Here is a 22,639-nt window from a genome sequence, read left to right as displayed (position 1 = left end):
AAAAAAAAAGACACTTATGCAGCCAACAAACGTGAAAAAATGCTTATCACTGGTCATTAGAGAAATGCAAATCAAAACCACAATGAGATACCATCTCACACCAGTTAGAATGGCGATCATTAAAAAATCTGGAGACAACGGATGCTGGAGAGGATGTGGAGAAATAGAAACACCTTTACACTGTTGATGGGAGTGTAAATTAGTTCAACCAGTGTGGAAGACAGTATGGTGATTCCTCAAGGATCTATAAATAAAAATACCACTTGACCCAGCAATCTCATTACTGGGTATATACCCAAAGGATTATAAATAATTGTATTATAAGGACACATGCACATGTATGTTCATTGTGGCACTGTTTACAATAGCAAAGACTTGGAACCAACCCAAATGTTCATCAAGGATAGACTGGATAAAGAAAACGTGGCACATAGATACAATGGCATACTATGCAGCTATAAAAAAGGATGAGTTCATGCCCTTTGCAGGGACATGGATGAACCTGGAAACCATCATTCTCAGCAAACTGACACAAGAACAGAAAACCAAACACTGCGTTCTCACTCATAAGTGGGTATTGAACAGTGTGAACACATGCACACAGGGAGGGGAATATCACACACTGGGGTCTGTTGGGGGGTGAGGAGCTAGGGGAGTGATACCAGGAGGTGGGGAGGTTGGGGAGGGATAACATTGGGAGAAATACCTAATGTAGGTGAAGCGGGGATGGAGGCAGCAAAACACTGCGGCATGTGTATACCTAGTAATAACAGTCCTGCAAGATCTGCACATGTACCCCAGAAGTTAAAGTATATAAAAAATACATAAAGCTGCAAAAAAGAGAAGCAAATATGAAGCATAAGGTGTTTCGATGTTCAGTATCATTCGCTTCCAGCTTCCCTCTTAAGAACAGACAGATTTTGATGAAATTATCAGTACAAGAACATTCTGAAAATGGAAATTACACACTGAACTTCTTGAGGGTGGAGACTGTACTGTATTCTTTTTTTTGTCTCTCTAGTTCATGGAAGACACTATTATATTTACTGTGTATCAAGCTCTTACTAGGTGCTAGCTGCCATACAAAATACCTTAAATGCACTCCAAATCTTGCAACAAGCCCAAGAAGGAAGTTAGTTTACCATTACCACCTGAACTGCTGGGAAACTTGGAACTCAGAGAGATTAGGTAAAATACCCAAAGTCATACAGTTGTTAAGTTTTGGGATTTTAGCAGGCCAATAAATAAGGATGTTTTCCTGTTATCACAAATTCAAAATCAATTGATAGATATAGGAGTCAAACAGATAAAGACTAAAATATTGCCTTTATAGTATTATAACGCTGGCTGGAAAATGTGGTCATAGATTTATGGCCGGGGGCTTGTTGATAACTTCTTTCTTTTTTTTTCATGAGTGAAGATTTTATGATAGGCCAACCAAGGTATAAGAAAATTAGAGACTGAAGAGCAGTTGACTGCCACACATTGATTTGGGTGAGGGGTGGGGCATAGGGCTGGGAAAGAGAGGGGTCAGCTTTGGAGAGAAAAGGATATGAATTCTCAGAGCTTATTTTCATTAAGTAGATTGGCTTTACCTAATCGCCAAGCATGGACCAATGAGCCCCCACAATCTGAGCTCATTCCTTTATGGGCAGCACGAGAGGCTGAGAGCTTCATCCACAGAAGATTCTTTGCTGGCAGACACAATTTCAGGGGAAGGAGGGCCCTCTGCCAATCTTCCATGCAGACTTGACCCCAGATCTCTTTGACTTCAGGGTGTTCATATTTTTCAAAAGGCTTCTGTTTCTCAATGGTTTGTTTACTGAATGACTTTGATTTCCTCTTCAGAATATGTTAGAAATGAAATTACAAACAAAACAAAACAAAACAACAATTTTCTTTGGAGACTTTTTCGTGCATCAGGATTTTTTTTTTTTTTAATTTGAGCAGAGTCTGGCACTGTTGCCTGGGCTGGAGTGCAGTGGTGTGATCTTGGCTCACTGCAAACTCCACTTCCCAGGATCAAGCAATTTTCCTGCCTCAGCCTCCTGAGCAACTGGGATTACAGGCGCCTGCCACCAAGCCTGGCTAATGTTTTGTATTTTTAGTAGAGATGGAGTTTCACTATATTGGTCAGGCTGGTCTCCAACTCCCGACCTCAGGTGATCCACCCGCCTCGGCCTCCTAAAATGCTGGGAGTACAGCTGTGAGCCATCGTGCCCAGCCTCATGCATCAGGACTTTAAGAAAATTTAAATACATAGTATATCTTTGCTTGGCAGAATTCCTGCTCTCCACACAATGTGTAACTCTGCCAGCAACCCAATCTGTTTTGACAATGCATGTGACTGGAGCCATTTGCTAAAAACTATTAAGTAATCAACAAGGTTAGCAGACTTCCTAGGTTTTCCTCTTCTGACCAGCCATCTTGTCCAGCCCGCTCCCTTTCTCTCACTGGAATAGATCTGAGAGAATGGTGTCTCATCTCTAATTAAATTCTCATCTTTGCCCAGCTATTTCAAAGGGCAACTGTCTTAAACCTTTGAACTTTATTTGTAATACAAAACTTCAATTAGATAGAGGACAATAATTAGCAGATCTTTTATCTTTGGGTATAATTAAATCTTTAAGAAGGGACATTTTAATCAATGAAATGTAATGACAAGTTCATAAATTAATTAATCCCACCAATGGAGGCTTGGCAGTAATCAATGGATCTTTAAAGAGGGCCAGAGTGAGGGGACATAGCTGTGGGAATAGAGATGCTCAGTTCAGTTTGGTGTAAAGATTCTCATTTATTAAGGATTAGCTGGCTCAAAAGATGATCTATTGATTTAAGGGAAAATCATGTAAAATATTAACTTTTAATGGGAGGGAAAGCCTTCTTCTTGTAAGTTTTTGCTTTTGAAACTTTCTTGTTAGAGCTCTTAACTCAGATTAGAGCTGCCAATGTATATGCATACCCTCCTGGAACTGCTCGCCAATGCACTGATTGGATGGCTAGACTGAATTAGAGAGAAAACAAAACTGAAGTTGGCCACCAGTAGATGTTCCAAGTGCTTTTGTCTAAAACAGGAGTCAGCAGACTTTGCTCTGCTTGCCAAATCTGGCTCATTACCTGTTTCTGTAAATAAAGTTTTATTGGAACACGGCCACACCCATTTGTTTCTGTGTTGTCAATCACCATGTTGTATTTCAAAGGCAGAGTCAAATAAGAACGTAGAGAGACTGTGTGATCCACAGAGGCTCAAATACATACTGTCTGACCCTGTTTATAGAAAAGATTTGTCAGGCCCTGCTCCTAAACACCGAGGAGTTTGGTAAAATCTAAACTCAGAAGGGCACTATATAGATGGTGTTTATTGTAAGATTATGTATGAAGTTCTATGGCTGCAGTAGCCTCCTAATCAGCTTCCTGGTATTCATGTTTGCCCCATCTATCTGGGCAAAAAGCAAGGGAAGAGTGATTTGGATAGAGGTGGAGTAGGGAAAACTGGAACAGGCAGAGGTCCTGTGGCAGAAGGGCATGTAGCTCATTAAAGAGGTGGATGGCAGGTCCCAGCAGCTTAGAGAGCAGAGTGAGAGGGACAGGCTGTGTGTAGAGGCCAGAGATTCAGCAGATCATCTAGGGCCTGAAATCTGATTGTATTAGTTTCACTGCATAAATCCTACTAGTTGTCTTCTCCTCAATTTGCAACACTTCAAGAACTTCACATCTCTCTAGGATAAAATTCCAAAGCCTTGGCTGAGAGCCAGAGCAAGCTTCTTTGGGGCAGGGAGGGAGTTTTGAAGGTTGGGGAGTGATGGAGGAAGAGAGGAACTTAGAGATGGAAGAGCTGGTAGAGTTTGCAGGGATCCCTCCTGTCTCTGCCTCTGTCTTCCCACGGCTTCTCCTCTGTGTGTGTCAAATCTCCCTTTCCTTTTTCTTCAAAGAACACCAATCATTGGATGGAGGGCCCATCCTAAATCCAGAATGATTTCCTATTGAGATCCTTAATTATATCTGCAGAGACCCTTATTTCCAAATAAGATCCCATTCATAGGCACTGGAGGGTTAAGTTATGAACATACATTTTTGGGGGACATAATTCAACTCTTCACCAAAGAGAGGATACATGATCTGTTTTTTTTTGTTATTTTGTTATTCTTTTTTAAATTTTTTGCATTTTTAAAAATTGCATTTTAGGTTTTGGGGTACATGTGAAGAACATGCAAGATAGTTGCATAGGTACACACGTGGCAGTGTGATTTGCTGCCTTCCTCCCCTTCTCCTATATCTGGCATTTCTCCCCATGCTCTCTCCCCAACTCCCTACCCCCCGCCGTCCCTCCCCTATTCACCCCAACAGACCCCAGCATGTGATGCTCCCCTCCCTGTGTCCATGTGTTCTCATTGTTCAACACCCGCCTATGAATGAGAACATGTGGTATTTCATTTTCTGTTCTTGTGTCAGTTTGCTGAGAATGATGGTCTCCAGGTTCATCCATGTCCCTACAAAGGACACGAACTCATCGTTTTTGATGACTGTATAATATTCCATCATGTATATGTGCCACATTTTCCCTGTCCAGTCTATCATTGATGGGCGTTTGGGTTGGTTCCAAGTCTTTACTATTGTAAACAGTGCTACAATGAACATTTGTGTGCATGTGTCCTTATAGTAGAACAATTTATAATCCTTTGGATATATACCCAGTAATGGGATAGCTGGGTCAAATGGAATTTCTATTTCTAGGTCCTTGAGGGATCACCACACTGTCTTCCACAATGGTTGAACTAATTTACACTCACACCAGCAGTGTAAAAGTGTTCCTATTTCTCCACATCCTCTCCAGCATCTGCTGTCTTTAGATTTTTTAATGATCACCATTCTAACTGCCGTGAGATGGTATCTCAATGTGGTTTTGATTTGCATTTCTCCAATGACCAGTGACGATGAGCATTTTTTCATACGTTTGTTGGCCTGCTTTTTAATTTAAGACCAATGCATGCTTTCTTGGGGTAAAAGGTTGGACCAAAAATGGACAAATATGGAACCAGGGGAATCAGCTGAGAGGCCACTGCAATCTTCTAGACACAAAATGACAAATACTGCTTCAACACTGTGGCTGTGTGGCAGGTAGGGGTTGGGGTAGGGAGGAGTCACTGCTTAGTTGGGATCTATCTATGGCCTAGAAGAAATTAACCAAAGTGGGTCTTTTGCAAGCTTGGGTGATTTTTTTTTCTTTCTATTCCCCGACCTTCTTTGAAAGGGTGTCGAAAGAAGGGCTCAGAAGATCAAGGAGACACTAGTTTAGGGAAGGAGTAGGCCTAGCACATGGAAGATGCTTGATAACATGCTCAACATAGCTGGTAGAATAAATGCAAGCAGGGGAATTATTGAGAGGAGTTCTTCTCTGACTGTGTTTGCTTTGGGGCAAGGTTGCAGGTCTCCCTTTTCCAAGATGTTTTGAAAAATACTAATACTCATTTGAATGGGGCTTAGAGTTCCTTGGCAGAAAGACATTGAACTCTTGCAAATATTACTGTTATTTCTGGAGCCAAATTTAGCAAGGACGGCTCTGCCTTTAATTACTGGTTGGTGCTGAGTTGTGCAGGCAAATGATTACATGCGCAATTAGTTGTTCCCACAAGTAGCCAATTATGGGAACGATTATTTAAGAAAATTGCGGCTCCTGCTAAAGGGACTTTACATCGTAGCCTCAAAATACATTTCTGTATAAAAATTTCTTTATTGCATGTATTATCATTTTTTCCTATCTCCTGGGCTGCAAGAGAAACAGCCCTTGTGGCCTCATTTGTGGGGAGAGAGAACTGTAGAAAAGCGGGCCTTTGGGGTACTGTGAGACTTGACAAAGGGTAGGGTTCGGAGTTGGAAGCTCTCCTAGGACTAGTCTCACTCCGGAGACCATATCTGAACCCCAAAGATGGACTCTGGAAAAAAACTGAGGACTCTAGATGGTTGACAAGGGAATCACTTGGAGGCATGTAGAGACCTACAACTCAGCCATACGTCACTGTTAACTCAATCTTGGCTTGTGCCTGTCAACACAGTTTTCTCTGCCTCTTGGTAACCATACTTCTTACCTAGACCACCTCTCCCCACTGAGCATTGCTGACCCCTCCAAGCAGCCAGGTTGTCATGAAATCATAAGCTTGCATAACCAGAAGTGTCATAGACATTGCCTGGTCTGTCTGACTCATTTCAGAGATAGTATAACTGAGACCCAGAGAAGCAAAGAACTCAGGCTGTGGTCCAGCTGAACTGTGACTTTGCCTCTCTCCAAAGCCCTGGCTCTTTGCACAATGTCATGCTGGTTGCTGAGGGCACCAGCTTTGGGACAGTGCAACCATCAGCATTTTGTGACTGCTACCATCTAGGGGCCTGATGTCTTCCTCTACGTCTGATACACGCTAGGAACCATGCTGAGATAGAGTTGGGAGGAACTCCAGAGAACCTTCTAGTTTAGACCTCTTTTTCTATCCAAGTGGAATTTGGAAATATATTTATCTGAGATTACTCTTTCCCTTTGAACATTTCTTATGACATAGACCTTAAAACCACCAAGATTCAGCCTGACCTCACTCAAGTAGGAGACACCATAAATTCAAATGTCATTGTTTGGGTTGGTCCATATCTACCCTGTTTCCTGCCCCCCAAAATAAAGCAGGCTTTTGTGTTATTGTGTTATTGATCAATAGTCAGGTTATTTTTTTCTTGTATTCACAGTGTCCTCTGCTATTCTGCCTTAATGTGTTCTATTACATGAATGGCCTCAGTTGTTCAATACTCTGCACTAGTGTTTTAGATTCACATCCTTACCAAGGACTCATGATGGGTGAAATGTACTTTCTGGTGCCTTGAATTTGGGTTTGGCAATGTGATTTGCTTTGCCTGAAGGGTTGCTGGCATAAGCGCTATGAGCAGAACCTTGGACAATGCTTGCACATTTGGGCATGCCCTTCTGTGACCCAGCAACCCAGCAGGAAAAGAACATCCAAAGGCAGTTGCTGGACCTTCATCCCTGAGCCTCAGAACGAGGCTTGTGGAACACACCCACTCCCTGGAATAAGAAAACCCGTGGATTAGACTTGGACTAACTCTGCAGCCTGGCTCCCACATCCTGGAGTGTAGCCCAGCCCAGATGAGTTGAAGCTGACTTGTGTGTCTACAAAAATAAGAATAGGCCTGGTGCGGTGGCTCATGCCTGTAATCCTAGCACTTTGGGAGGTCAGGGAGGGTGGATCACCTGAATTGGGAGTTTGAGACCAGCCTGACCAACATGGTGAAACCCTGTCTCTACTGAAAATTAAAAAAATTAACCAGGCAAGGTGGCATGCACCTGTAATCCCAGCTACTTGGGAGGCTGATGCAGGAGAATTGCTTGAACCTGGGAGGTGGAGGTTGCAGTGAGCCGAGATCGTACCTCTGCAGTCAGCCTGGGGAACAGAGTGGGACTCTGTCTTAAAAAAATGAAAAAAGAAGAATAAATGATTGCTTTTTTAAGCCACTGAGTACTAGATTGGTTTGTTATGTAGCATTATTTTGGCAATAGCTGACTAATATATTCCATATTGCATTTTGATTAACACTGAAGGAGATTCACATTTAGATGATTTCTAAAAGAGAATGGGAATGGGAATTAACAGATGGGGTGGGCAATGTTTGAAAAAAATGTATCAAGTATATTTGGAACTAGGCAGTCAAAATGTTCTGGATCTACAATATACTCAATTTTAAGATATTCTAGGGGTTTTCTTTAAAAGTAAATTTAAGACAATGTTTTTGAAAATAAAGGCCTCATGGAATGAACCAACGAGTGCATGGACCAGAATTTTCCAGCCTGTGTGAGATTGTATAATATATGGACTGTATCCTTAGTCACCCCATTCCTCGTCCATCCGCTGAGCATTCAGAATGAAGGAGTGGATGGATAATTGGGATGTGGCCATTCATTCATGTTAGTTGTCTCATTGCAAATATCTCTTTGCACAAGAAAAGTAATCAAACATTTGTGCTGTTTTGGGAGAGTAAAAATATAATAGGTAGTTAAAATCCACCTGTCATTTGTTTTTCTCAAAATGAAAGAAACAGCAACATTTTATGCTTCTCAACTGGCCATCTGATAAATAAACTCACATCTGGCAAGATTCTACAGCTTTTTTGTGCTACCTTTCAAAGACCATCTCATGACCTTTGCCAAGTAAGGTGAACGTGACACATGGCTCCACTAACTGCTCTCATTGGCTGCGTAGGGTTCTATGCCTTTTAGGGAATTATGGGGTCAACTTCTGAAAAGACAGGCTCTTCTCTTCATGAGAATAAAAATGCAATTTGTTCTCTGAGGACTGTAATTCAAGCCTTCCTTTTTCTGTAACGTGAACACCTTTTGGTTCTGGAAATGATGGAACTGAAATGCGTGGTTTCTTGCTCTCTGGTTGTTTTATTGGTTCTCTGTGTTGTGAGTGATGAAAACACACTTTGTGGTAGCCGGAAGGTCCTGGGGATTGCAGGCTGAACTAAGCTCCAGGGTGGGTGCTATGACAAAACACAGAAAATGACCATCGATTTTTTTTTTCCCTTCTGGAAACAAGAAACTTAGATTTTGAGTGAGAATAAAATTCTTGAACGACTTCGAGATGTACTAGAAAAGCACTGGCTTTGGAGTCCAGGTCTTTACTCTGGCACTGGCTTCCTGAATAAAAATGGCCAAGTTGTTTACCTCCTAGAGGATTCAGTTTCAATGATCTCTCCTCAGCAAGACTGGACTCCAAGTCTGAACTATGTGTATAGAAAGCTCTCTATACATTTTTGTTTTTTGAGACAGAGTCTCACACTGTCACACAGGCTGGAGTGCAGTGATGTGATCTTGGCTCACTGCAACCTCCGCTCCCTGGGTTCAAGTGATTCTCATGCCTCAGCCTTTTGAACAGCTAGGGTTACAGGCATGCACCACCATGCCTGGCAATGTTTATATTTTTAGTAGAGATGAGGTTTCACCGTGTTGGCCAGGCTGGTCTTGAACTCCTGACCTTAAGTCACCCACCTTTCTCAGCCTCCCAAAGTGCTAGGGTTACAGGCTTGAGCCATTGCACCACGCTGAGATTTTTTGTTTCGTTTTCTCTCTCCATCACCTGGCTGGAGTACGGTGGTGCAGTCACAGCTTACCTCAGCCTGAAACTCCCGGGCTCAGGTGATCCCCCTGCCCCAGTCTCCCCAGTAGCTGGGACTACAGGCATGCATCACCACATCCACCTCACTTACAAAATTCTTTTTTTGTAGAGTCAGGGTCTTGCTATGTTGCCCAGGCTAGTCTTGAGTTCCTGGTCCTAAGCCAGCCTCATGCCTTGGCCTCCTAAAATGCTGGGATTACAGGTGTGAGCCAGCACAGCCCACCAATAAAATGTTTGAGTTGACTGGAAGGACTCTGAGGCTGCTGCTTTAAACCTGAGCTTTTCTTCTATAAAGTGGATTAATTATATTTCTAACTCATAAAAATTAAATGGAGATGAAATGAGCTAATTAAATGAGGATTATTGCACTATTAGGACAAACAGAATAATGGTCCCCCAAAGATGTTCCTATCTTAATCTTCAGAACCTATGAAAATGTTAGCTTACATAACAAAGGGGAATAAAGATTTCAGGTGGAATTAAGGTTGCTAATCAGCTGACCCATCCAGGTGGGTCCAATGTAAGAGATAGGAGATTATTCTGGACCACCCAGATGGGCCCAAGGTAACAAGCGTCTTTATAAGTGGAAGAAGGAATGGAAAAAGAAAGCCTGAGAGATCTGAGTGTGAGAAGTCTTGGCTCAATGTTTCTGGGTTTAAAGATGGATGAAGGGTCATGAGAAGGAATGCAGGTAACTTCTAGAATTGAAAAGGCAGTGATTCTCAGAGTTTCCAGAGGGAACGCAGCCCTGCCCATACCTTGATTTTATACTGGTAAGATCCATTTTAGATTTCTGATGTGTGGAACTGTAAGATAATACATGTGTGTTGTTTTCAGCCACCATAATTAAAAAACTAATATGCCTTGTCAGTGCTCAGGGAGCATTGTCATTGCAGTGACCAATGCCGTCCCTTTTATAACTAAAAGCGATTTTTATACTAATAGTCTCATTGAGTTTTAAATTACGTTTCCACTGGCCAGAGGTATTTTCAAGTGACTGTTTTGAAGGATAATGCATGGACGATATTGTTTCTGAGATGATACTGCTTCTGAGAATTTCTTCTTATGGTTTATTCAATAAGGTAATTGAGTTACAACCATTCCCTTGTCAAAGCTGTAGATATTTCCTCATTATTTTTTGGTATTCCATATACTGTAGAGGAAAAGTCTGGTAACTGCCTTAATTTTTGTTTCATCATAGTTGCCTTTTTCCCTTTGGATTTTTATAGAACTTGTCTTAAAATTTTTGTTATTGAAACATTTGCTAAGGTCAGTCTGATTGAAGATCTTTTCACGGATGTGACTTGGAGTTCAGACAGAGATCTTATCGGCATTGTCCGTTTCTATCTCCCATCCCCCCCAGGCAAGTAAACTCTGTGACTTACACAACATCTTTTGCTCCAGTTGTTCCTGTTGCTTTTCCAGGGAAGCCCACATCCTGGGTTAGATTCCTGGTTGTTGTCTTGAATTTGTCATCTAGCTCCAGTTTTGACTTTTGAGGTGGAAATGAAATAATTGATATGAACAGTCGCTGCTTTCAGGGACACGTGCATCATTTCCAGTTTGTGGAGACTACACCTGTAGAAAACCATGAATCACCTCTAGACCTTCTGGCACTTAGGTCCTGTGATGTTGTTTTCTGTGTCTCAAAATATCCAGCCAACAGCAGGAGGTGAGCCTGGTCTGGGAGAGCCTCCTTGGGTGTCATAAACAGCAGTGTGGACACAACAGAAAGAAGTTGTTTTGGTTTGCTTTTTGGTATAGACTTTGCTTTTCTGAACAATGGGGCCCCTAGTGAGAGAAGAATTTTCTATCCACACTCACAAGAGAAGCTTTGCACTGTTGCATCCAGCATGGGACACCTTTCAAATGTGTTTTTCCTCTTCTATACCTTTCGTCTTGGAAATTTATCAGAGTTATTGTCACTTGGTTGACTTCGTTTTGCAGGATTTAAAATTTTCATGTTTTCTCCATAAATATTTTGGTGGGAAGTTGGGAGAAGCTGGATCAAGATCTCCCAGGAAGATATTCTTAGCATCACTGATCATGTTTGTTACCTGAATCAAGCATTATTCCAAATGCAATGCATTTGGAATTAGAGCTATCATTTCAATTTTAAAGCTGAAGAACCCCAAATTCAGAGAACTAAAACAAGTTGCCTAGACTCGTAGAACAAATAATATGGCCCAGCTGGGGTTTGAACCCAAGTATTTTTGACTCCTAGATCTTTTCTTTGCTCCACAGTGTCCTTTTTTTCCCCCATGGAATGGAGCCTTTGGCCTTTTCTCACCTTCACGAATAAACATACGAGTACTGAGAGTGAAGTGGAAATGGCATTTGCAGCCGCTTTGGGCACCGTGAGTATTGTTCATACTTGCTGTTGCCTCCCGTTAACTCATCGATCAGTTTTTTGAAATAGCTATCCCCCGTCATATCTGTAGTGTAAAATCCAATTGAAATTCTACTTATAGATATATACCCAGCAGATAAACACCCATATAGGTGTCAAAAGGCATCTACAAAATATTCACAGCGGCACTAATGGTAATAACCCTGAAGTGGAAACAAGCCAAATGCCATGAGCAGTAGAATGAGTAAACAAATCACCCTATATTTATATAATGGAATACCATGCAGGAATGAAAATGAACCACCACAATAGGAAACAACATGGAAAAATCTCACATGGTACTGAGTGATAAAACCAGACCAGTAAGATTTCACTTATATCATTTTTTTTTTTTTTTGGAGACAGAGTTTTACTCTTGTTGCCCAGGCTAGAGTGCACTGGTGAGATCTCAGCTCACAGCAACCTCCACCTCCCGCGTTCAAGTGATTCTCCTGCCTGTCTCCCGAGTAGCTAGGATTATAGGCATGTTCCATCATGCTTGGCTAAGTTTGTATTTTTTTAGTAGAGATGGGATTTTACCATATTGGCCAGGCTGCTCTCAAACCCTGACCTCAGTTGATCTGCCTGTTTCAGCCTCCCAAGATGCTGGGATTATAGGTGTGAGCCACTGTGTCTGGCCCATTTATATGTTTTTTTTTTTTTTTTAAGACAGAGTCTCACTCTATCACCTGGGCTGTTGGGCAGTGGCACAATCTCAGCTCACAGCAGGCTCCGCCTTTTGGGTTCAAGTGATTCTCCTGCCTCAGCCCCCCGAGTAGCTGGGATTACAGGTGCACACCACCACACCCAGCTAGTTTTGTATTTTTTTAGTAGAGATGGGGTTTCACCATATTGGCGAGGCTGGTCTCAAACTCCTGATGTCAGGTGATCCTCCTGCCTCAGCCTCCCAAGTGCAGGCATGAGCCACTGTTCCTGGCCCTATATTAATTTTTTAAAAAGAGGCAAAACTAACCCATGCCATTACTTTTGTAGAAAGGAACCACAATAGCAATTACTTTTGTAGGAAGGAAGGACAGTAACAGAGACAGTACAGAGACGGCTCCTTGGTGTCAGCGTTCTGCGTCTTGAATTGGGTGTTTTACACGCAGGTGTTCCCTTGCGATTTGTGTACTCTTCTGTTTCTATATTAAACCTCAATGAAAAGTTTACAGAAAAGGAAATAAAAATCCAAGAGACTCATTTACATTTTTATTTGACTTTCAGCAACATTTAACTTTATTAAGTACCCATTTGTTTTTCTTTTCTTTTTTTTTTGTAGAAAGTGATTTATTTATTTAGAAAGAGAGAGAGAGAGAGAGAAACAGGAGGAAAGAGAAAGAGCTAACTCTCACGCCAAGTGAGAGAATCTAGAAAGATGGAGTCCAGAAGAGGAAAGCAGCTTCCACACTGAGTGGAAGGGAATAGAGAGAGATGGAGTTTAGGAGGGGAAGACAGGCTTCCACGAGAGACTGTGGAAGGGGACTCCAGAGGGGAAATCCAGGAAAGAGAAAGATGGCTTCCATGAGAGTGTTCGTGGAAGGGGACCTGGACATAGAGTCCCCCATTTGTTTTTCTTTAATGTGGCTCTTCACTTGGTTTCCCCCGTGCGGTTCCCACCTTCCTCTGTGGTCCCTATTTTTGTCTCTTGCTGAGTCCTCTTCCTCCACCCTATATTTTTTAAAACTCTTTATTTTGACTTACAAGAAAGTTGGAAAAGGCTTACAAGGGAATTCCTGTCTACCCTTCATCTGTCTTCCTGGAACGTTAGCAGTCTACATAGCCGTAGTATAATTTTCAAAACCAGGAAATTAGAATTGATACTCTCCTAATAACTGATAGGCAGATCTTATTCAGATTTCTCCAGTCGGTTCACTCATGTGTTTTGCTTGGTCCCGCATCATTCCAAGATTCCACGTTACATTTAGTCATGTTGCCTTCGTATTCTCCAGTCTGGGCCAATTCTTCCATCTTTCTTTGTATTTCATGACTTTGACAGACTTGAAGAGTACCCACAGGGAATGTCCAGCCCTCTGAAAAAATCGCGTGTGCCAGAGAGCTTTGTAAACTGTAAGGCGCAACACAGAGCGAAGCTCCTATTATACTCTTCCCATTTCTGCACATTTATGCCAGGTTATCACATCTGATTATGAAATCCCTCCCTCACGAATCTTCAGTGATGTAGGAAGGGGGCCTGTTCTTAGATTTGGAAGACAGATTCCAAGGCAGTGTTGTCTTGAGGTAGGTTGCAAAAGAGGCTAAAATCCTTGAAATAGTACACATGTGCCCTTGGCACAGTTCTTTGGAGGGCCAGAGTGGTGAAATGTCTTGGTTATTCATGAATCTAACCGGCATGAATTTACTGATGGCTTGTATAAGCTGGCCCAGGGATGTGTAGCCTAGCGTGTTAATCCACTCAGGCTGCCATGATGAAATACCATAGACTGGGTGGCTTAAACAGCAAAAATTTATTTCTCACAGTTCTGGAAGTCCAAGATCAAGGTCCAGCATGGCCAGTTTTTGGTGAAGGCATTCTTCTTGTCTTTACATGGTAGAAAGAGAAATCGTTCTGGTAATTTCTTCTTATCAGGGTGCTAACCCCGTCGCGTGGGCACCACCACCACAAGCTCTTCTTAAACAAGTAGTTCCCAAAGACCCCATCTCCAAATACCATCAGCTGGGGATTAGGGCTTCAACACACAAATTTTGGGAGACACAGTTTAGCCAGCACACGTGTGGGCTGGGTATCTCATCACCTGGGGAACTTGCTCAAGTGCCGGTTCTCACACCGGTCAAGATTCTGACTCGGTTTGTCTAGGGTAGGGTCAGAGGTTTTGTATTTCTATATACAGGCTGTGTCTATCCAGCGTAGATGGTTTCTGGACCACCGTGTAAGAAGCTCTAGAAGTAACTTAAGGGCACAAGGCTCGAGTTAGATAGGCTTGTGTTTTAATTTCGACTCTCATCCTAGCTACTTGGGTGACCTAGCCCGGGGTACACTGCATTGGCTCCGAGGGTCTTAGTTTGTTCATCTGAGAAATGGAGATAGTACTAGCACCTTACGTCCTCTGGGGTTGCTATGAGGGTTAATTTTAAGCAACTGTTTAATTATTCATTATTAAGTATTAGTTCATTATTAATTATTAATTAATGCATGCAAAGTGCCTGGCAAATCTTAAGTGCTTTTTATTGGCAGTCATTGTCACCAACATGCAGAATATAATCTCATGACCTCTATCTTGGTCTTCTTTGCATCCGAAAGGACCTGTGTTTGGGTCAAGGACAGGTCTCTCAATGCCAAGTAAGGAAGGCTTTGCTGTCCCCAGGAGCGCCTACATTTGGTGGTGATGACTCTCACCACACTGTCATTTCTCTCTCCCTTAGCTACGGATCAGACAAAATGGGACTGGGCCAGGTTTCGCCTTCCATGCTGTCCATAAAGGCAAGGTTGACTTCTGTTTTCCAAATCTCGATTTTCTTTTTGGGTTAAGGTTAACTTCGTACCTGTCTGAGACAATGGATGGGAATTGTAGCTCATCTCTCCTGGGGCCACCAGATGGCGCTGTTTCCTTTGTCATGGCCCAGGGTGCTCCCGCATCCCTGCAGTTTCCGGGCCCAAGTGTACCGCTGTCACTGCCAGGTCTCGCCTACAGGCAGAGGGCTCTGTCAGATCAGGGAGTCCCCATCTTTGAGATGAGGGTAGGACAGCAGTTTCTCAGTAGTAACCTGAGAATGCCCCAGCAGAGCAAAATCAGGGTTGACTCAAGGAAAGATTTTCCTTCCTTCTAAACAGCCAAGTTGTCCTTTGCCCCCAGTTCGGCCTGTTTTGGAGAACTGTGCCCTGTGGGGCACAGAAATCAAACAACTGAGGCTTGGGCTTTGGTTGACTTTCATTTCTCTCTCTTATTTGAATGCTCCCATTAGTGCTTTCTGATAGATGAACCCACAACCATTACCCTCCATAACATGAATGCAAAACCTTTTCCCCATGATATTTGAAGTGAAAAGAGAATGGTGTGAGAGCAGAGAGAAGCTGCAGGCAGCATCCTCTGATTCCTTACAGAGAAAGGATGCCAGGTGGGCAATCAACCTTAGCCACTTCCGAGGTAATTCCCCACTACTTACCTAACGCTGACAGCTGCAGGGAGCACGCCTTCGGAACCGTTCACTGCCCAGGCCTGCACCGTTAGAACCCCTGACAGCCCAGGGCCTGTGCCTTTTGAACCGCTCACTTGCCAGTGCTGTTTGCGTCCACCTTTGCTCATGGTATATGGACTGGGACTATTTGTTCAGAATCCCTAAGTTGGGCCTTCATCTCTTCTCTACTGCGCTGACTGCATGCATTTTTGTGCAGGTATCACCTGTAATATTGTTATGCTAACAATAGTTGCCACACGGTTAGGCATCAGGCTGGGCACTGTGGCTCACGCCAGTAATGCCAGCACTTTGGGAGGTTGAGGTAGGAGGATCTTGAGCCCAGGAGTTTAAGACCAGCCTGGGCAACATGGTGAAATCCTATCTCTACTAAAAATAGGAAAATTAGATAGGTGTGGTGGCATGCGCCTGTAGTCCCAGTGCTTGGGAGGCTGAGGTAGGAGGATTGCTTCAGACCAGGAAATCGAGGCTTTAGTGAGGTGTGATTGGGCCACTGCACTCTAGCCTGGGTAATAGAGAGAGACTCTGTCTTAAAACAATAGCAAACAAACAAACAAAAAAACCCATTCTTCATCAGCTGGTGTGGGTTTAAGGCCTGGCCTCATCATTTATTTCCTCTGTGTTCTGATTAAGTGACCGTATCACTGTGACCTCAAGTTGCCCAGTCCATAAAATGGTAATAATAACCACACGTTAGATTGTTGTGAAATAGAAATGAGGTAATATAGATGAGGCACTAGGAACGATGTCTGGCATACTTCATAGAAAATTGTATCATATGACTTAGCTTTGTCAAATGGTTCCCAGAAGAGAGCAACTCAAGGAAGGGATGGAGGAAGAAGAGACAAGAGGTCTAGGTGGTACCCTTGGAATGGATCTCGAGATCCATCAAGGTAATTGACACTATTTTGAGTAAAGTAATTATGTTGAGCTTCATAAGGGCATCTGGACTGGAACCATGAGGCTGGGGCAGCCAGCCACCCAGTCTCATTTTAGATACTGCTGGTGAGCAATACAAGTTGATTCTATAATGAAAAGACCAGCTTTAAGGCGTATGTGTGTATGAGTATGTGTGTGTGCAAGTAGGAATATGTGTGTTTTTCTTTCTCCTTCTCACCCCACATGCTCTGTTCTTGGCATTCATAATTACTCATCATCCTCCATTGGGCTTTCCTGCCTCTCGTCCATGCCGTTCTCTCTGCCAAATCATCTCTCTTCTCTCCCAGGATCATCTGTCTTTCTCCCAATTTCCAAGGCCCAGCTCCAACGCAGCCCTGTCCTGAGGTCTTTCCCAAGCTCCCAGGGTTCCTTGCTCTCTTCTTTGTGTGCCTTTAGCCAGTCCTACACCCCGTGTCCTCTAGGAGCAAGTGCCTTCTTGAATTTTGTCCCCTAGGTGCTGTTACCCTAATCCTGGCTCAAATGCACTTAGAGGATTTTAGGATTAAATTACGTGGTAGCAGAAATAATACCATTAAGTATAATGCATTTTTAATAAAAAACAAAAAACAAAACACCCAAACATGACAGGCTCAATTCTTTTCCACCTCTTTCTTCTTCTAATCTAGACTCCCATGCCCTTTTATTTGGGATGGGAAAGGGGCATTTACCGTAATCTATTTCCAATCCATCCTTCCAGATTTTTCACTATTGCGTTTTTGTGTGTGCACATGTCTGTTTATCCTTGGATTTCTAGCATGCTTCACATACCCTGACGACAACGTGATTGGATGCTGCTGAGTGTTCTGTGTCCTTATCTGTCTTACCCAATAGGTTACAAGCTGTTAAAGGTCACTGACTGCATTTTATTATTCTTTTTATCTCTAGGACCCAACACTGAGACAGGCACGCAAAGTGTGTTTCTGTAGGTAGCTGCCTAGAAAACAAGTGTGCTTGAGTGTGCACACATGGGTGTGACATGGGAAGAAACAGAACAGCACAGAGGAAGGTTTAATTGGAGTGTAACTTCCCCTTGTTGGCTGAAATTCCCAGAAGACGTCTTGGATCTCTGCAGAAGCTGCAAGAAAGGGCAAGGTTGGAGCGAGCAGCTGAGCAGAACATTGAGTTAAGTGCAGGCACTGATCCTTGAAAGGCCTGGCTCATCCAGGGAGAGAGGGCGACTCAGGGTGCAGGATGTGCATCTGCAAAACCTCCCGGCTGGAGCTGTGCGTTAAGATTTGCTTGGTCATTAAGATTCAAGGGGAGAAGCAGAGTCTTCCTGCCTGGCAGGTGCCTATTGAGAATAGGCTGTCCCAGAGCAGATCTGGACTCAGTGAAGGACTTATGAGCTACATCTCAAAACCTAGGGGGGAACGTGGTGCAACAGGGCTTTTGTTATTAGAGGGGTATTTTATTGCCTGAGCTTGGAAGGCTGTTTGCAGATGGAAATGTGTTCTCCAGGATCTTCCCCACAGGTGGAGCAGGTCTTCTGTGTTTCCAGCCTGTCTCCTTCCCTATTAATCATTCTGATTCGCTCATCCTGAGCCTATGTCACGGGCCTCTCTATTTGAGGACTTTATCGGTATTTATCTTGTAGCTTTTAATAAATGATTTGCTGATGCTGTGTGATCCAGGTGTTTTACATGAGTAAATGCCACCCTGGCCTCACCTTGCTGCATTTCTGTGACATGTCAGCGTGACTTCTGTTCTGGCTCCCTCCCTGAAACTGGAGCTAGAAAAAGGGGGTGAAATTGGCTGTCTCGAAAATCTTGTTTTGGAACAAAGGGGAGCTTCACTTAATCTAATTATCTATAGTCATTATTTTATCAGAGGATGCACATTAAAGCAGAAATGTTTGCTGCAATAGACTAGGACAGACCATGGAAAGGAAATTTGCTCTTCAGTGAGGGATGGACTTTGATCTCTCTCCTACCCTCTTAAGTCTTTCTGGTTTATAGTACGTCCTAAACCACGGTGCGACAAACTCTTCTGGGGCCACCAGCCTGCCTCCTGCATTGTAAATAAATCTTTATCAGAGCAGAACCACAGCCCACTTGCTCACGTATTGTCTGCGGCTGCTTTTCCAACTGTAATAGCAGAGTTGAGTAGTTGTGACCCTCTGGCCTGCAAAGCTGAAAATAGTTACCATCTGCCCTTTTACAGAAAACTTGTGTGGGCCCCTGTTCTAGACATTTCACAGTTATCATCAGTGGGTAATGGTGCTCTGTCTCTACCCCAGGAGTTCTCCAGTGTGTGCTGCAGTTCTGGAGAAAAGGGTCAGGAACAGTAGTATCTGTGCCCATGTCTACATGCACACGTATGTGTATACGTGTTTGTGATGTCTAGGTGTGTGCCTGGGTGCAGGGGGAAAAGTTGAAGGGTATACACCGAGCATGTGAACAGCAGCCATGTGGGTGGCAGGATTCTGTGTTGTCTTTCTCATTATGAATGTGTGTTTTGGAATTTTTCTGAAATTACTGTATATTTTGTATACAGCAGCAATGATGACAACAATGACACAATTCTTCCTTCTTGTGTTGCCAGGTTTTCCCTGCATGGTTGCTAACAGTAAAGTCATGTTCCCATAAGGAAATCAAGCAGGGGAAGTATCCTTTGTAGTTGGGAACTTGAGAAGCATTTGGTGATATCTGATCACATGATTTCTGCTCCCCTAACACAAAGAGAATGAGCAATTACAGTTGTCTTTTTGGCATTAAATTTGAAAAAAAAATAAATGAATTTATATATGTACACATACACCTCTACATGCATATGTACATATATATATTTTGCCTTTCCTGTGCACCATTTTTCTAGTTTCTCTTAATTTATTATAATTTTGGTGGCCTACAGATGCCAGTTGTAAGTCAATGGCTTTGGAAAAAAATAAGAAAAGGTTTACAAAATAGTTTTTGGAGAGCATGCATTCCTTCATAAGTCAGCAGCTACAGAAAGTAAAGACCAGGTTTGCCTGCTCCTGGGAGATTTGCTCCTGGGAACTCTCTGGGAACCAGAGAAGGGCTCTCAAACCCTCTGTTCCTTGCTTCACAAATGCTACATCAGGCACAACTGAAAATGCAAATCTAACTACCTTTCCATGTTTTCATTCTCTTTTTTTCTCCAATGCAAGCTTTGAAGGATCAAGGTCTTGAGGATCAGCCAGGATATGGGCTTGTTCCTGCCTCCGAAGTCAGCCTAGTTGAGTGCAGGTATGTGTCATGTGGTTCTTAAAGTAGGCGCCTGAGTGCTGCCCTGCGACACTTGTACATTTAGGCGTGGACAAGAGTACTGCTTGTGTGAGTGCTGCCCTGCGACACTTGTACATTTAGGCGTGGACAAGAGTACTGCTTGTGTGAGTGCTGCCCTGCGACACTTGTACATTTAGGCGTGGACAAGAGTACTGCTTGTGTGAGTGCTGCCCTTCGACACTTGTACATTTAGGCGTGGACAAGAGTACTGCTTGTGTGAGTGCTGCCCTGCGACACTTGTACATTTAGGCGTGGACAAGAGTACTGCTTGTGTGAGTGCTGCCCTGCGACACTTGTACATTTAGGCGTGGACAAGAGTACTGCTTGTGTGAGTGCTGCCCTGCGACACTTGTACATTTAGGCGTGGACAAGAGTACTGCTTGTGTGAGTGCTGCCCTGCGACACTTGTACATTTAGGCGTGGACAAGAGTACTGCTTGTGTGAGTGCTGCCCTGCGACACTTGTACATTTAGGCGTGGACAAGAGTACTGCTTGTGTGAGTGCTGCCCTGCGACACTTGTACATTTAGGCGTGGACAAGAGTACTGCTTGTGTGAGTGCTGCCCTGCGACACTTGTACATTTAGGCGTGGACAAGAGTACTGCTTGTGTGAGTGCTGCCCTGCGACACTTGTACATTTAGGCGTGGACAAGAGTACTGCTTGTGTGAGTGCTGCCCTGCGACACTTGTACATTTAGGCGTGGACAAGAGTACTGCTTGTGTGAGTGCTGCCCTGCGACACTTGTACATTTAGGCGTGGACAAGAGTACTGCTTGTGTGAGTGCTGCCCTGCGACACTTGTACATTTAGGCGTGGACAAGAGTACTGCTTGTGTGAGTGCTGCCCTGCGACACTTGTACATTTAGGCGTGGACAAGAGTACTGCTTGTGTGAGTGCTGCCCTGCGACACTTGTACATTTAGGCGTGGACAAGAGTACTGCTTGTGTGAGTGCTGCCCTGCGACACTTGTACATTTAGGCGTGGACAAGAGTACTGCTTGTGTGAGTGCTGCCCTGCGACACTTGTACATTTAGGCGTGGACAAGAGTACTGCTTGTGTGAGTGCTGCCCTGCGACACTTGTACATTTAGGCGTGGACAAGAGTACTGCTTGTGTGAGTGCTGCCCTGCGACACTTGTACATTTAGGCGTGGACAAGAGTACTGCTTGTGTGAGTGCTGCCCTGCGACACTTGTACATTTAGGCGTGGACAAGAGTACTGCTTGTGTGAGTGCTGCCCTGCGACACTTGTACATTTAGGCGTGGACAAGAGTACTGCTTGTGTGAGTGCTGCCCTGCGACACTTGTATATTTAGGCGTGGACAAGAATACTGCTTGTGTGAGTGCTGCCCTGCAACACTTGTATATTTAGGCGTGGACAAGAGTACTGCTTGTGTCAGTCTGTTTTCAATTGCTGTAAAGAACTACTTGAGATGGGGTAATTTATAAAGTAAAGAGGTTTAATTGGCTCACAGTTCTGCCTGGCTGGGGAGGCCTCAGGAAGCTTACAATCATGGTAGAAGGGGAAGCAAGGACCTTCTCCACATGGCAGCAGGAGAGAGAGAGAGAGAGAGAGAGAGAGAGAGAGAGAGAGAGAGAGAGAGAGAGGAGAGAGAGGGACAGAGAGAGAGAGAGGGAGAGAGAGAGAAAGAGAGAGAGGGGGGAGGGGGCAGAGACAGAGGAAGAGAGAGAAAGAGAGAGAGACAGAAAGAAAGAGAGAGAAAGAAAGAGAAAGAGAGAGAGGGAGAGACAGAAAGAAAGAGAGAGAGAAAGAGAGAAAGAGAGACAGAAAGAAAAAGAAAGAGAGAGAGGGAGAGACAGAAAGAAAGAGAGAGAGAGAAAGGGAGAGAGAGAGAGAAAGAGAGAGACAGAAAGAAAGAGAAAGAAAGAGAGAGAGAAAAAGAGAGAGGGAGAGACAGAAAGAAAGAGAGAGAGAGAAAGAGAAAGGGAGAGAGAGAGAGAGAATGAATGAAGGAGGAAGTGTCTCACTTTCAAACCATCAGATCTGGTGAGAACTCACTCTGTATCATGAGAACAGCATGAGGGAAACTGCCCTCCATGAGCCAGTCACCTCCCACCACATACCTTCCTTGATACATGGGGGTTATAATTTGAGGTGAGATTTGGGTGGAGACACAGAGACAAACCCTATCATTGCTCATACTTCTTAATCTTTATTCAGTTTATTCTCAGACTTGGATTGTGAGACCCCAAAGGGAGTCCTGACTTCACAGCTACAGGTTCTGCCAAATGGTGGGGGCTGCTTGTGCAGAGGAGCTTGGTTTGATTCAGAATCTGCTTTGCTAAACCACTGGGGTCTGTGAGGGTCCTGAGATGAGGTGCACCTCTCTCTCGGTGCAAATGAAGAGGTACGTTTGGCAATTCTGCATCCCACAGCAGGGACACTGCACCTGGCAGAGGCCCTGGTTTAACGGACATACCAGCAGGAATCAGAGCTAGGGTGTCCTCTCTGTATGCATTCTGCAAGAGTTGAAGAAGATCAGAATAATGTATATAGAAGGTTTTAAGCAATGCAAATCATGCCCTTTTAGATTGATTAGTTCATTTTCTAGTAGATTCACCTATTTTTGAGCACCCTCTTTATGCCAGCTGTAGTGGTAGAAGGGAGCTTTTTATCCCTGACCACTTCCTAACCCTACGTTTGGGCCCTTAGGTTTATTCTGTTCCCCTACATTTCTGTCAAATAATTCCTCTTCCTCTACTTGAGGCTGCCATCCCTTCTC

General features: G+C 43.7%; 1 protein-coding gene across 12 annotated transcripts in view; it reads left to right on the top strand.

Annotated features, from left to right (window-relative positions):
- Positions 1–22,639, top strand: part of LOC128930282 (uncharacterized) — a 968,777-nt gene that overhangs the window by 93,734 nt on the left and 852,404 nt on the right. For 8 of the 12 annotated variants that reach the window (XR_013530215.1, XR_013530214.1, XR_013530213.1 and 5 more), the window contains 2 exons: positions 11,418–11,530; positions 17,539–19,859. The exons of 1 other annotated variant lie outside the window; for it this stretch is intronic. The gene's annotated coding sequence lies outside the window, so the exon portion shown is untranslated. 3 more of the 12 variants (XR_013530219.1, XR_013530216.1, XR_013530217.1) reach the window with 2 other exon arrangements.

This window comes from Callithrix jacchus, chromosome 20, assembly GCF_049354715.1.
Source record: "Callithrix jacchus isolate 240 chromosome 20, calJac240_pri, whole genome shotgun sequence".
In the NCBI taxonomy this organism is placed as follows: Eukaryota; Metazoa; Chordata; class Mammalia; order Primates; family Cebidae; genus Callithrix; species Callithrix jacchus.
Note: the sequence above shows the minus strand (reverse complement) of the source record. Positions and strands in the feature narration are given on the sequence as shown.